This window comes from Micromys minutus, assembly GCF_963924665.1.
Source record: "Micromys minutus genome assembly, chromosome: 19".
Classification (NCBI taxonomy): domain Eukaryota; kingdom Metazoa; phylum Chordata; class Mammalia; order Rodentia; family Muridae; genus Micromys; species Micromys minutus.
The window spans coordinates 2,212,441-2,228,747 of NC_137954.1; the positions used below are offsets into that span (position 1 = coordinate 2,212,441).

Below are 16,307 nucleotides of genomic sequence, written 5' to 3' on the forward strand. Positions count from 1 at the left end.
ACTGAATAAACTGTTCGGTGCCTCGAACACTGATGGGGAGCCAGGACTCTGCTTTATCTCATGAGTGTTGCGATCTTCAAAAGCCTGAAATGTTTTCAGTTCTCAAGTCAAGCTGATGGGATTTACCCAAGGCTGTGGAGTACCTGCTTTCTTAAAGGGAGGAAACCACAAACGCACAAACTGAATCTGATTCCAACTACAGCGAAAAGTGAAAAATGCTGCTTTGATCTTTTTAGGTCACTTTTATTTCATCAGTGTTTATCCATCTCCCAGTTCTCTCCACACACCAGCATCTCTCCTCCCACCTTTTACAGTTCACTAGAAGTCACAAAGGATATCCGACTCCTCGTTTAGTTTCCTCCAGTGACCAAAAGGAGCTCCTTGAAATGGTGATATTCAGCACCGAAGCCATTTACCTTCCATTAAGCAGAAAAGGCAGCCCCTGCCTGTCAGGGACAAAGCAGAGTTGTGTTATTTTAGTGTCTGTAGACTCTCACCAATGACCAGAAACACACAATGCATATCTCTGCTGCCAGGGGCCTCTCTGCCTATAGAACCATGTTCTCTCTACCTATAGATCCATGTTCTCTCTACCTATAGATCCATGCTCTCTCTCTACCTGTAGATCCATGTTCTCTCTACCTACAGATCCATGCTCTCTCTCTACCTGTAGATTCATGTTCTCTCTACCTATAGATCCATGTTCTCTCTCTACCTGTAGATCCATGTTCTCTCTACCTACAGATCCATGCTCTCTCTCTCTACCTGTAGATCCATGTTCTCTTTCTCTGCAAAGTTAACAAGGAGCTTTCCTCTTTCCCTTCATTACGTGTAGCCACACTGCATACGATGTCCCTTCACTTGTCCAGTGGGATCAGGGACCCACAAGTACATTCCCACTTAGTTACCTCTTGTTTCATTGTACAGAACCACAAATTCACAATCTGGCCTTATTCCCTTTGAGCTGATAATACATAATTAACCTGTCATTGTGACCTATATTTTATAATCATTTGTACCTTCCATTCTCCTCTCTGAACACTAGGCCCCCTAAACAGTTGAAGAGGTATTTGCCGCTGCTTTAACAAGCTATCTGAAGACAAAGGATGTGAGGTTATGAGCAAGGCCCTCTGTTTTTGTTTTTGTTTTTCTTTAAGGCTTATTGCATTCATGTGCAAGTATCTTCCTCTTTCCCCTTATTTTATGTTTGAAGTATAAATATAGCCACTGGGTCATAAATTATAACTGCCTTGCCTTGAATCCAAAAGTGGAACGCAAGCACAAAGCTTTCCTGCTCAGGTAATTTTTATAATTTTATGCATAGAATTAATGAGGCCCTTGGTATAATTCATATGTACAGTTTGAATCAACAATAGCATCACCATAAGTGTCTCTCAGAATGTGTCGTCACTGAAGCACCGACCCAGTTAACACAGTTAGCTCGTAAGTCCTCAGGCCGCCTTTACATTCCCTTTATGAGGTGTTTTGCACACGAACAGTAATATTGTGCCATTTTTACCAGCTAGTTAAGATTTCTTTGTACACACAGTAACTGAATATATTCATGTCAAAGATAATCATTCCTTTAAGTGGTTTTGTGTGTGTGTGTGTGTGTGAGGTATTCATTAAAGTAGGTTTCACATCAAAATGATCGTCACTAATATAGGGCAAATATCTTCCCCATTTGGCAGGTTTAACTTTTGTATTAATTTCATTAGCATAATATCAAGTCTTCAGTGGTATCTTGTCCCCAAAGCAGCACAAAGGAGGTCTTCTCTGTGGATCACACAACACACAGCCACACAACAAAGGTCTGCTCTGTGGATCACACAACACACAGCCACACAACAAAGGTCTGCTCTGTGGATCACACAACACACAGCCACACACATGAAATAACCACCATAGAAACTGTTCGTGGGTGCTTCTGAAAATAATGTTTGGAAACACCTATTTCCACCTCTATATGAATGGAAAGGAATTCTATTTCCTTAATTCTGATCTTCATAAATTCCTTAATTGTCTAAATTAAGGCTTCTCCCAGCTGACTTTCCCCCTCCAGGCTGCAGGAAGCACTGGCATTTTTCTTCAAGACAGGAGGTAAGGGAATAAATACAGTGCCAGCTCCCCTCCCCCCCGTCAGATATGTGGATGCTGGGAACATTGAAATGGATACTGTGGGTGACAGAATTTCACAAAAGCGCCTACACAAAGCGCTGCCTTTCAGAGGGCAGGAAACACAGTGTCTTGACTCATTTCAAAGCAGCTCAGCACCTTCTTTGGTTTTTCAGGGCAGGCTTCCGCACATTCCAGTTTCTCACTGCAATCTAATGGAGATGATAAATCTTTTAGAGAGGCAGTCTGATTTCTAGGCAGCAGGAAATGAGGCCACAGCTGTAAATACCTCTTCGTTTTCTGAAGGAATAAAGTGAGGATAAAGAGCCTGCATATGTACTCATAGAGACACTGAAGATCATTAAATTAACAGAGTTCGAAAACAGTTGTATTTGCTGTGGGGCTTGATGGTGAGAGGCTGGGGCAGAGAGAAGTCAGCCCCTCCCTACGAGTTGCACGCTGCTGTATCCAGCCAGAGCCAACCTGCTGAGACTGACGGGTGAACGTGTGGTCTGTGGTATTTGTGCACACTGGGATTGCATGCTTGTAAGGGATGGTGGGATTTGTTTCTTTTTGTTTAATTTTCTTCTGTTTTATTTTGTGGGCAAGCCAAAGCACGTAGCTAAAGTGAGACTTAACTTATAAGTTATAAACTTATAACTTGACATTTAGCAAACTTCGAGTCACTTCTGACAATAGTATGGGGGTCGAACCAAGGTACTTCATATTCTTTGTGACGATTGTGAAAGGTGTCAAGTCCCTAATTTTTTTCTCAGCCTGTTTATCTCTTGAGTAGAGGAAGGCTACTGGTTTGTTTGAGTTAGTGTTATATCCAGCCACTTTGCTGAAGTTGTTTATCAGGTTTAAAAGTTCTCTGGTAAAATTTTTGGGGTCACTTGAGTATCATCTCCAAATAGTGATATTTTGACTTCTTTCTTTCCATTTTGTATCCCATTGATTTCCTTCTGCTGTCTCATTGCTCCGACCAGGACTTCCAGTACTATGTTGACTAGGTAGGGGGAGAGTGGGCAGCCTTGTCTAGTCCCTGATTTTAGTTGGATTGCTTCAAGTTTCTCTCCATTTACTTTGATGTTGGCTACTTGTTTGCTGTATATTGATTTTACTGTGTTTAAGTATGGGCCTTGAATTTCTGATGTTTCCAAGACTTTTAACATGAAGTGATATTGAGTTTTGTCAAATGCTTTGTAAATATCTAATGAAATGATCTTGTGGTTTGTTTCTTTGAGTTTGTTTATATAGTGGGTTACATTGATGGATTTCTGTATATTAAGCCATCCCTACCATACTTTGGTGTGGCCCTAACCAAGCAGGTGAAAGCTCTGTATGACAATAACTTCAAGTCTCTGAAGAAGGAAATTGAAGACCATCTCACAAGGTGGAAAGATCTCCCATGCTCATAGATTGGAAGGATCAACATAGTAAAAATTGCCATCTTACCAAAAGCAATCTACAGATTTAATGCAATCCCCATCAAAGTTCCAGTTCAATTCTTTATAGAATTAGAAAGAGCAATTTGCAAATTCATTTGGAATAACAAAAAACCCAAGATAGCGAAAACTATTCTCAACAATAAAAAAACTTCCGGGGAAATCACCATCTCTCACCTCAAGCTGTACTTCAGATCAATAGTGCGGGGGGGAAAGCACGGTATTGGTACAGAGACAGGCAGGGAGATCAATGGAACAAAATTGAAGACCCAGAAATGAACCCACACACCTATGGTCACTTGATCTTTGACAAAGGAGCTCAAAACATTCAATGGGAAAAGGACAGCCTCTTCAACAAATGATGTTGGTTGAACTGGCAGTCAGCGCAGAAGAATGCAAATTGACCCTTTCTTATCTCCTTGTACAAAGCTCAAGTGTAAGTGGATTAAAGACCTCCACATAAAACCAGATACACTGGAACTAATAGAAGAGAGAGTGAGAAAGAGCTTAGAACACATAGGCACAGGGGTAATTTTCCTGAACAGAACTCCAATGGCTTATACTCTAAGATCGAGAATTGACAAATGGGACCTCATTAACTTTCTAAGCTTCTGTTAGGCAAAGGACACTGTCAAGAGGACAAAATGACAACCAACAGGTTGGGAAAGAATCTTTACCAATTCCACATCTGATAGAGGGCTAGTATCCAATATATACAAAAAACTGAAAAAGTTAGACTCAAGAGAACCAAATAATCTTATTTAAAAAATAGGGTACAGAGCCAAACAAATAGTTCTCAACTGAGGAATACTGAATGGCCAAGAAGCACCTAAAGAAATGCTCAACATTCCTAGTCATCAGGGAAATGCAAATCAAAACAACCCTCAGATTACACCTCACACCAGTTAGAATGGCTAAGATCAAAAACTCAGGTTACAGCAGATGCTGGCAAGGATATGGGGAAAGAGGAACACTCCTCCACTGTTGGTGGGATTACAATCTGGTATAACCATGGTTGAAATCAATTTGGTGGTTTCTCAGAAAATTGGACATAGTACTACCTAAGGACCCAGATCTACCACTCATGGGCATACGCCCCAAAGACACTCCAACATATAACAAGGACACATGCACCACAATGTTCATAACAGCTCTATTTATAATAGCCAGGAGCTGGAAAGATCCCAGATGTCTTTCAGCAGAGGAAGGGATACAGAAAATGTGGTACATTTACACAATGGAGTACTACTCAGCTATCAGAAACAATGACTTTGGTGGGCTCACTTCACCTCTGCTGGTTGCGTTTTGGTTCTCAGTCTTTTCAAATGCTAAGTTTTGTTCGGAGCTAGTTTTTGAGGCTTCTGACCACGGCTATAGAGGAGCCGTCAGAGAGAGTCCACCCAGTCGTAGATCCAGAAACTCCTCAGCCGAAAGACAAAGAAGATTCATCCGATGACTCAGAAATCCTTCACCAGAAGCACTAGTAAAGGTTACGGAAAAGCTACCCCCGAACCCCAGCGCCAAGCGGTCAGCACGTCACCGCAGCCTCCATTGCATTGCCCGACTGAGAGCAGACCTGTGGAGAACAGAAGTGAAAGACTTGAGGAAAGAGAAAGGTCCGCACATTGCTGTCGGTGCTGAAGGATCGCAGAGCCAGGATGAGATTTGTGTGGATTGAGCAGAGACCAAAAAGGCTTGAAGAAAATGAGTTGGAAGGGAACAGTGAACCTTTCAGATGTCTCCTACATTATCAAAGATGGGATCCTTCTGAGAATGCTAAACTCGGCAAGAATTAGGATCGTCATTCCTGTTAGTGATGCCACACAGCAGATGTGAAACTGCTTTTTGTTTAAGATTGAACTTTTCCTGGTGTTGGGGAATCTTCTAGGTTGTTAATTACCTTTTAAATTATATAGGACGTGTGATGTTTGGATTCGTGTAAATGACGTAAATTTACCCCCAAAGTGGAGACTGAGTCAAAGCGTCCTGTGGACTTTAGAAGCCTCAGTCCCGGGGCTGAGAAAAATGGAAACCGAATTTGAGTACTTTGGTGTAATAGGTAATTGGAATAGAACTTTGGATTTTCTTGTTTTGCAGAAATTTGTAATAAAAGCAATTTTGTTATGGGGGGGGGATAATGACTTTATGAAATTCCTAGGCAAATGGATGGAGCTAGAAGCTATCATCCTGAGGGACGTAACCCAGTCACAAAAGAACACACATTGAGCGCACTCACTGTTAAGTAGATACTAGTCCCAAAAAGCTCTGGATACCAAGAAACAATTCACAGGCCTTTTGAAACTCCAAAAGAAGGAAGGCCAGAATGTGGATGCCTCAGTCCTTCTTAGAGGGGAAAACAGAACACCCAGGGGACGAAATACAGGGACAAATATAGGAGCAGGAATTGAAGAAAAACTCCCGAGACTGATTCACCTGGAGATCCACCTCATACGCAGCCACCAAACCCAAGCACTATTGCTGATGCCAAGTAGTGCTTACTGGCAGGAACCTGATATGGATGCCTCCTCAGAGGCTCTGCCAGAGTCATACAGGTACAGTTGAGGATGCTTGCAGCTAACCATTGGACTGAACATAGGGACCCCAATGAAAGAGCTAGAGAAAGGACTGAAGGAACTAAAAGGGTCTGCAACCCCATGGGAAAAACAACATTATCAACTAACCAAACCCACCACAGCTCTCAGGGACTAAAACACCAACCACTGAGCACACATGGAGAGACCATGGCTCCAGGTGCATATGTAGCAGAGGATGGCATTGTCTGGCATCAATGGGAGAAGAGGCCTTTGGTCCAGTGAAGGAGAATTTTCCCAGTGTTGGGGAATGCCAAAGCACTGAGGTGGAGAGGGTGACTGGGAGAGGGAGCACCTTCATGGAAGCAATTGGAGGGGGGGGGGATAGGAGGGGGAGAACATTTGAAATGTAAATACAGAGAATATTCAATAGAATAATTTTTAAAATTAAAAAAGAAGCAATATTACTTTTGTTGAATTTGGCTTTTGACAGTTTCATACATGTTGAAAGTACCCCTCACCTCTTTCTCCCTAAAATTCTTTTCTCACCTTCATTTGGGGGTGTGGTTTGGTTTTGTTTTGTTGTTTGTTTTGGGAGTATAACCGGGGTCTCTGTGTGCCCTTGGCTTCGGAACAATTCCCTAGAACCTGGAGAGCCTCTCCAATGGAAACACACAGCTGAAGACAATAGCTGAGCGTCCTCCAAAATCCATCAGTACCACACAGCTCACAGAAGCAGAACCCTCGGGCAGCTTTCCCAGTCTAAACCTGGAGGAGGATGCAGGGAGGGGCCTGATGTAGGCCCACCTCCGGCAGCATGACGTCATTGGCTGTCCATTTCCAGAAGGGAGCAGCTCACACCCGACCTTTCGGCTTGGACGTTCTTTCTCATTGTGGCACTGCCTTCTCTCAAGGCTGGGGATCATTAAGAAAGACAGGGCAAAGATATTCTAAGAGCCAGAATCAGTGATAACTATGGTGAAATAGTGTTGTTAGAACACAACAGGGAGGGCAGTTGCATATATAAACTGACAGCTGGTAATGAGACTATGCACCTGGATCAAGCCAGACAAAACCTCAAAAAATTTTTTCTTTAAAGTGCGTCCTGATCTAATCTTTCTCGTAGCCCTGTCATCGTCTTTCTCCCTACACATCCCTTCTCCACCTTCATTTGGGAGTGTTTTGTTTTTGTTGTGGCTGCGGAGTTGTGGGCAGTTGATGGAGGCTGGGAGAGAGGTACTTGATTTTGTTTAGGGACGCTGTCCCTGCGAGGCTGCCATGGTCCAGTAGATGGCGCTCCGTCTATTCAAACACTGACAATACTAAGGGGATGCCACGGGGAGTCAGCAGGGAAGGTGAGAGAAAAGTGGGAGGAGAAAAAAGAAAGGGAGGGAAAGGGAGGGAGGGAGGGAGGGAGGGAGAGAGAGAGAGAGGGAGGGAGGGAGAGAGAGAGAGAGAGAGAGAGAGAGAGAGAGAGAGAGAGAGAGAGAGAGAGAGAGAGAGAGAGAGAGAGAGAGAGAGATTAAAGGGAATACTAGTGATGGAGACAAAGGAAGAACTGTAGGAGGAAAATGGTGGAGAAACTTCATAAAAGGACATTGTAAGTATATGATTCTCAGTTGCTAAAATGAAAATGAGAGAGAAGAGAGGAGAGTGTTCAGTCCGAAATAGAACATTTCTGTTAATAAGTTTTCTCAGTGGCCTCAAACTCTAAGTGCACCCAAATCATCTTGAGAATTTGCTAAATCTTGGCTGCCATTCTCAATTCTCAAGAGTTCCTACTTTGGTTGGCCTAGCCTAGAAGGAGATGCAAATTTTACCTAACGAGATTCCTGGTGATCTGAATGATGCTGGGGACAGAACTTTGTTTATTCTAATATAACTGTACCTGGGTCGTATTGTAAAGCATTCTAATGAACCAGATCACATTTCCCCATCCGTCCTTCCCTGTGTAGTCTTCAATAACTTCCACGATTTTAATGGAATAATATTTTAATCTGAAAGTCAGTAAAGAACTGAGTATTGCGGCCCCAGCCGGAAGTCCCAGCTATTGGGAGGCAGACAGAAGAAAATAACCATATATTTGAGCCTAGCTTGAGCATAGCAAGTTCAAGGCAGCTACACAGTGAGACTGCGCCTCAAAAAGCCAAAAAGTAAAACAAACAAACAAACAAACAAACAAATAAATAAATAAATAAATAAGGGACTGGAGAGATGGCTCAGGGGTTAAGAACACTGGCTGCTCTTCCAGAGGACCCAGGTTTCACTCCCACTATCTACAAACCTACTCACACGTTGTAACCGCAGTTCTGTGACGTAACGCCCTCTTCTGCCCACTGCAGGAACTGCACATACATGGTACAGACATTATGCGCAGGCAAAACACCTAAAACGTGTTTAAAAAGAAAGAAAAGTAAATGTTAAGGTCTTAAAATTGATGTATTAAAAAGATTGTTCTTGAAATACTATTATCATTTCTTATTATATTTATTTCTATAAAATCTCATCAAAATCTATACTTAGAATATTAGAAAAAAATATCATTCGATCTTGTCTACATTATTAAAATTATAGGTTATAAAAACATAACATTATGCATACTTACACACTTTTTTGCTTCTCTGTTGTACATGTTTGGAAGATTATTGTTTAAACAATGTGAAAAAGCAACAAATGAAAGATTTGAAAAATTTAGTGGCTTAAAAAGTTTAACAGCTTAGAGTGTCAATTAAGCACAGATGAAGAGCGCAGCCTGCTGGATGCTCCTGGTATTACAAGGAAAAAATTCCAGCAGTCGTCATTTGGCTTCATGAAAATTTCTTAACTGCGTCTAAAAGCATCCTGACACTGCTCGTAACATTCTAAACTTTAAAGAGTTCAAAATCTTCTAGCTTTGTTGCCTTCTTTGTTATGGAGAATTTTGGACAAGTGTTCAACCTTTGAGTAGAAAATGTTTTTAATTTTCTTAAGTATTTTCTTGGATATTCTCTGTATTTACATTACAAATGTTATCTCCTTCCCCTCTGCCCGATATCATTCCCCCTCCCTCTCCACTTGCTTCCATGAAGGTGCTCCCTCTTCCAATCACCCTCTCCATCTCAGTGCCTTGGCATTCCCTACACTAGGAAACCTTGCTTTCACTGGACCAAAGGCCTCTCCTCCCACTGATGCCAGACAATGCCATTTTCTGCTACATATGCACCTGGAGCCATGGGTCTCTCCATGTGTGCTCAATGGTTGGTGCTTTAGTCCTTGGGAGCTGTGTAGGGTTTGTTTGGCTGATGGAGTTGTGCTTCCCATGGGGTTGCAACCCTTTCAGCTCCTTCAGTCCTTTCTCTAGCTCTTTCATCAGGGTCCCTATGTTCAGTCCGATGGTTAGCTGCAAGCATCCTCAACTGTATTTGTATGGCTCTGGCAGAGCCTCTGAGGAGGCATCCATACCAAGCTCCTGTCAGCAAGCACTTCTTGTCATCAGCAATAGAGCCTGGGTTTGGTGGCTGCATATGGGGTGGATCCCCAGGTGAATCAGTCTCTGGAATTATTCTTTCAATCCCTGCTCCTCTTTTTGTCCCTTTATTTCCTCCCCTGGGTGTTTTGTTCTCCCTTCTAAGAAGGACTGAGGCATCCACATTCTGGCCTTCCTGCTTTTGGAGTTTCAAAAGGTCTGTGAATTGTTTCTTGGTATCCAGAGTTTTTTGAGACTAGTATCTACTTATAAGTGAGTACATACTGTGTGTGCTCTTTTGTGATTGGGTTACCTCACTCAGGATAATAGTTTCTAGTTCCATCCAACATCCATAGCCATCAGAGAAGTGTAAATCAAAACAACCCTGAGATTCCACCTCACACCAGTCAGAATGGCTAAGATCAAAAACTCAGGTGACAGCAGATGCTGGCAAGGATGTGGGGAAAGAGGAACACTTCTCCACTGTTGGTGGGAATTCAAGCTTTTACAACCACTTTAGAAATCAGTCTGGCAGTTCCTCAGAAAACTGGACATAGTACTACATGAAGACCCAGCTGTTCCACTCCTGAGCATAGGCCCCAAAGGCACTTCAACATATAACAAGGACACATGCTCCACTATGTTCATAGCAGCCTCATTCGTAATACCCAGAAGCTGTAAAGAACCCAGATGTCCTTCAAAGAGGAATGGATACAGAGAATGTGGTACATTTACACCATGGAGGTATTAGAAGCAACGACTTTGCGTTTTTGATTTTTATTTTGTTGTTGGTGATTTTGTGTATGTGTATGCCCACCATGGCACATGGGTAAAGATCAGAAGACAAGTACACTTGTGGAGCCAGCCTTTCACACGGGCTTCAGTCCAGTCTTAGGTCTCTTTGACTCCTGAGCAGAACATTTTTGAGAGAACTGTTAAGGAAAGAATAGTTTTCTGTCCCTCAAATCATGACTGTTGCAGACTACAGTGACTTAAAGATGCTCTTTATCCAGTAGACCACCATTACTTGAAAGTTAAACTAGTCCATTTTTCTCACTTGCTGCCTCAGCATTAATCGGGTTTGACTGTTGAGTCCAGCATCTGCTGAAACCTGGTGACTCAACAGTAAGAATGTGTGGGAGTTTCAGTACAGATGTGTGCAGGAGAGATGAGCCACGCTTTTGGATGCTATTAGGCTCCCTGTCAGTCTTGTATGATGGGTTATCAAAATCACACTCTGTCAACATTCTTGAAATAGAGCTTTTCTATGGCTTGGATGATGCTTAAAGATGAAAACAATTAGGACTCAATGTATTTAGTAATTAATAAAAGAATTAGATGGGTCCCATTAATGCTCAACTCTCTCTCTCTCTCTCTCTCTCTCTCTCTCTCTCTCTCTCTCTCTCTCTCTCTCTCTCCCTCCCTCCCTCTCTCTCTCTCTCTCTCTCCCTGTCTCTCTGTCTCTCTCTCCCCCCCCCTCTCTCTCCCTGTCTCTCTCTCCCTGTCTCTCTCTGTGTCTCTCTCTCTCTGTCTCTCTCTCTCTCCCTGTCTCTCTCTCTCCCTGTCTCTCTCTCTCTGTCTCTCTCTCTCTGTCTCTCTCTCTCTCTCTCTCTCCCTGTCTCTCTCTCTCTGTCTCTCTCTCTCTCTCTCTCTCTATCTCTATCTCTTTCTCTCTCCCCCTTCCTTTGAACAACACTTCATATTTATCCAGTAGTGTGGACACAGGTCAGATAACAGATTCTTCTTGCATTTAATTAGTCCGTGGTGGGTTATCCTCTGGCTAGTGAAGTCCAAGAATGGATGGCATCACCTTCTATTCCAAGACCAGTAGCAGAGCATTATTGACTTACGTTCTTTTTCAGGTCCATGATCTATGAAGGAACTATCGTCAGGGCTAGTGCTGAGGAGCATCCTGGGAACTCATATGGAGTCCTACTCTAGAATAATTAGTGTGTGGGAAAGGGTCTGATGTGTTTTAAATGTTTTAGGAAATGTCCGTCGTTTTCTCTTGCCATGAGTTGTAAGTGCATTACTTCTGTTGAGGAACAGGTGTTATGCAGAGACAGGATGTGTAGACAGTAGTGCAGTCTCCACAGTGCAAACATCTTACTCAGCCTCAGGGAGAACCAGAGAGTGTGCCACGTTCTTCCAATGCCATCTAGTGGAGGACACAGTGATTTTTATCTGAGCTTGTGTGGATAACCGTCCATCCCTCCTTCCAACCTTTAGTTAATAAAATATCCCTAATAAATGGTGCATATCGAGCCACCAATTAAAAATACACTAAAACCAAGAAGGCCAAGTATAAACCATGTCGAGTGCCAAAGACAACATTATGACAGGTTCTGCTCACTTGCAGCATGATGTGACAAAAGAGGTCATCACCAACGATCAGTAGGCCATTCTATTACAGTATGATGGCATGTCTGAGTTATTCAAGAACGACCATTCTAAGAATCATGGAATTTAATGTGATATCTTCTTCTGTGCTGATTTCTGTCTTTCCTATCCTCACTCATCCCCTTCTTTACCTGAGGGAATGCCCTTCTTTCACGTGTTGTCTGATCTCCTCTGTAGGGCCACCTTGTCAGAGTGGCTGCATACACCATACACTCCAGCAGGACTAACTGGTCCTCCCATGCATCCAGAGCACTTTGTTCTTATAGCTCGCTACCACTCCATTAAATCCTACCGTAGCATCCAGAGATTATTTGACCAGGTTAAGGACTGTTTTAAGCTCTTGGACCTGCTTCATGTCCAAACTCCCCCAGAATCCTATCAGATAGCATCCTGCTTCGATGTTCTGTTTGCACTAGACTGAAAGCCCCTGAGAATAAAGGCCATATTTAATGATACTCCTAAGAACTCCTAAAACAATAGCATGTATGTCTGAGAGAAAAAGAGAGACAGAACAGATACAGAGAGACAAAGACAGGCAGAGAGAACTCATGTGTGTCTACATACCTGTTCATGGCTGCATGTGTACCTTTGTGGAAGTCAGGGGTCACCTATGCTATTGTTTCTCAGGATCTGTGCTTTTTGTTGTTTGGTTGGCTGGCTAGTTGGTTGGTTAGTTTGGTTTGGTTTGGTTTGGTTTGGTTTGGTTTGGTTTGGTTTGGTTTGGTTGAAACAGGGTGTCTCACTGCCTTGGGACTCTCCAAATAGGTCCATTTGGCTAGCCAGTGAACTCAGGGATCTGCCTGGCTCTGCCTCCCCAGCCCCGGGACTATAGACACATGCCACCACACTCAGCTTCTTACATGAGTGGTAGTGCTTATATATCAGGCACTTAGCTATTTTCCTAGCCTATGTGTAGGACTTCAAATAGAGCCCTAGTCTATGGAGGTTAGAGAAGCAAAAGTGATCACACGTCTGCTGCTGGTGATCATCGGAAAAGCTAAGTTTGCTATACAGTAAGGATTAGGAGATCTGACTGATTGGAGGACCATTCCTGGTTGCAGAATACAGGGCTGTATGCCCACTTCATCTTTCCAGAGATCTGTAAGATTCCATCTGGGAGATTACTAGGCATCCTTGGAAGGGAAAGAAGGAACATGGTTGGTTGGAATAAAAACAGGGTTGAATGAGTTCCAGAAAACAGCCTTCTCAAACTCGTGGATAACAGTTGTCTGCTGAAGAAGACAACTTTGAGAAACCAACTCGAAGCAATATGCAGAGAAGTAAGATGAGAGGAGCTGCCTCAGGAAAGAAGTCAGCTGGTTTACAACGGGAAAATCTTGATCCAGCCCTTCCAGGAAGATGGGGGGTCGCTTTGCTAAGAACCCCACTTCTGGTTCTGTGCAGAAGACAAGGAAGAACAATCAGACGACTTCTGGCAATGGAGACCGTGGCAGTGCCAGGGAAGTCCCCCAGCTCCCTCAGAAGAAAAGGGCATGGGCAGACCTCACTGTAGAGGGTAAGGAGGCATTCAAGAGTGGGATGGAGGTGAAGGTGAAGATCCCTGAAGAATTAAAACCATGGCTGGTGGATGACTGGGACTTGGTTACTAGGCAGAAACAGTTGTTCCAGCTCCCTGCTAAAAAGAGGGTAGATGCCACTCTTGAGGAGTATGCCAAGTACAAGAAATCACAGGGAACTGTTGATAATAAGGAGTTAATGAAGTTGCAGGAGGGTTAAAAGAGTATTTTAATGTGATGTTGGGAACTTGGCTGCTCTACAAGTTTGAAAGGCCTCAGCATGCTGAGATTCTGCTGGCTCACTCTGACACACGGATGTCGCACAGGGGTACCATACCTCCTCTTTCCTGCATGCCATACCTATTTACCAGGGCATTGCTTTTTTAAGTCTTCATTACACCATTTTGCCTGAGTCACCATGGGAAGTAAAGTTCAGAGCAGATGAGGTTATTAGACAGACTCTTGCTGGACTGAGTGTCTCCACGTTGGGAGGAGCAGGCAAGGGGGAGAGGAAGGAGATGACAGGCCATGTCTGAGGAGTCATGAGGCATGCCCACGGTCATATTCTAAATCAAGGTGATATCACAATCGAAGTGTCTCCAGTATTAGCACCACCTTCTTTATTTCTCAGTTGCAGACAGACAAGGCAGAGGCCCCTCCCTGGAGGTTAAATTTGCTGCTTTTTCATATTTGCAAGTTTCCTGTCTTGCTGGCTTGGGGGTAAATTCTTTCCAAATGTGGCTAATGGCCTCCTTCCCACCATTCTATAGCCATCAACCTAACCAAAGCCATTACTGCACAGCCTCCAACCCCATATCCCTGGTCCGCCCTTTGCTGTCCTGACCCTCAACTGCAGGCTGTTCTCCAGTGGTCAAATGACCTAGGCAAAGCAAAATCACATGCCATTTAAGATCACAGCAGCTACCATTAAAAGGGACTCCTAAATTTAAATCATACAAATTGGATTTCTTGCTCACCTAATGGTCCCATGCAGGGGTTCCTGGCCAGTGCCTGCTTAGGATAGGGGAAGACCAATCATCTCAACTAAGGCTGTTAAGCGAAGCAGGTCCAGCTTCACTTTTGGTACTTATGCTAAAACTCCTTCCTGCTCACATTCTAATGGCAGAAATTCCTCCATAGCCTCTCTGGAGGCAAGGGGAGTGCCTGGGTGGGTGGCTATGGTGCTACAAGTACACCACAGCTTACAGCTTTTCAGCGGAAGCTGCAATCTAGTAAAGGGTACAGAAGGCCTGAACACTGTCTGTATATGATATCCACAAGCTTCCAACCCGGCAGAGAAACTCGGTGCCTCTGGGTCACTTTTCTCTGTTCTTACTATTCTCCAACATCCCTAGCCTTCTGTTTTATTCTTGCCTATGTTCCTTAGTAGTTATTAGTCTCTCTGCCTAGTATTTCTGTTGCAGTAAATATTAAAAAGTCCTGCTTGGTCTTTCACTTTGGGAGCTGCTCCAGTGTTAAGCCTTGTGCCTCTGCTCTTTCTCTACTACATGGTCCTCACACTGCCCTCTCTCAGCTGTCTCTCTTTTAGTCTGGAATTTTGGCTACTGGTCCCCGAGGAGAGTTGCAGGTCACCATGCTGAAACCACTCCCCCACTGTTCCTCTACCAACCAAGATTTTAACTCACATTCTCCACAACCCAGTAAAAACATGACTCCACATCCATTAACTTATCAAACAGGTTTATATGTTAAATTCTCAATCCACAAACCCTCTACACAATAAGCTTACAACCAGTGGGCAAAGATAAAAACTTCCCAGCCAGAAAAGATAAATTAGACCCATAGAAACCCTTTGTGTAGGTTGAGATAACAAGCGTGGGACCTAGGAAGCTGTATCTAAACAGACAGCCAATGACATTTGCCAATGACCAATGGCTCATGCTTGAAGTTGCAAGTGTTGCAAATTGAAGTTCACAGGGGTTCAAATGCTGTAGAGACACCAAGTGTTCTCTTGGACAATGTTCTGTCTCTAAGGGTCAAATTTCCTCATGAAATAGAGCTAAATCTAACCACTTCACATGGTTACCATAACTGAATAAGGTGAAGTCCTGAGGGACTGGCATAGAGTAAGCTGAACAGATAACCACTGTAGCTGCATCCTGCAACTTTAGATAAAATAGGATGGCAATGCCCAAGAGTAGACAGGAGCAAGTGAGTCTTGAACAAGGCAGTGATGTATCTTCAACGCATGGCTTGGATATACTTAATAGGGTTGTGAGACTGTCATAATGTGGTACAAGGGGAGTAGTGTGTCATGTGCATGACTTGAGGTCCATACTGCAACTACTCTAAGATGTAAAAGAAGGTAAGGTTAAAGCAGGGAGGCCCTCTAGGAACCTGCCCCAGAACTCCCAAGGAAAGAGGCTCCTGCTACACAGACAGATGAACAGAGGGAACAATCGGCAGAGAAAGGCTACACAGAAAGGTTGCCAACATGGAATGATAAAGAGAAAAGAAATCTGAGAAAAGAGATGTATTGTCTCAATAGTAACTACTGCAGTGGACCCCGTTTCTTAGATGAATGCAGAAGAAATCTACTACTCAGAAGACAGTCATCAAGTACAATGATTCAAACAGATGCTCCTAATGGAGCCAGAGTTCATTGGCAACATTTCAAAGATGCCCTTATAGTCACAGTTGAACAGAGAATTGGCAGCATCGAGTGGAAGGTTACCAAGACAATGTCCAAACTTGTCCTTTGAATTTTCCATGAAGTTTTCAGTAATATGGTACAGGGTGGCTATTTCTAGGAATGCAAGGGTTCAAGGTAAAAACCAGCTACGCACTGACATCGGTGGTCTCACCCACCTCCAGTGACCAGCCCCAAGCA

At 43.4% G+C, this 16,307-nt stretch overlaps 1 pseudogene across 1 annotated transcript; it reads left to right on the forward strand.

Moving 5' to 3' along the window:
* The first annotated feature begins 13,122 nt into the window (after positions 1 to 13,122).
* On the forward strand, positions 13,123 to 13,843 carry LOC308433006 (mortality factor 4-like protein 2; annotated as a pseudogene). The gene has a single exon. The product of its transcript is annotated as a mortality factor 4-like protein 2 (transcript).
* The last annotated feature ends 2,464 nt before the right edge of the window (positions 13,844 to 16,307 follow it).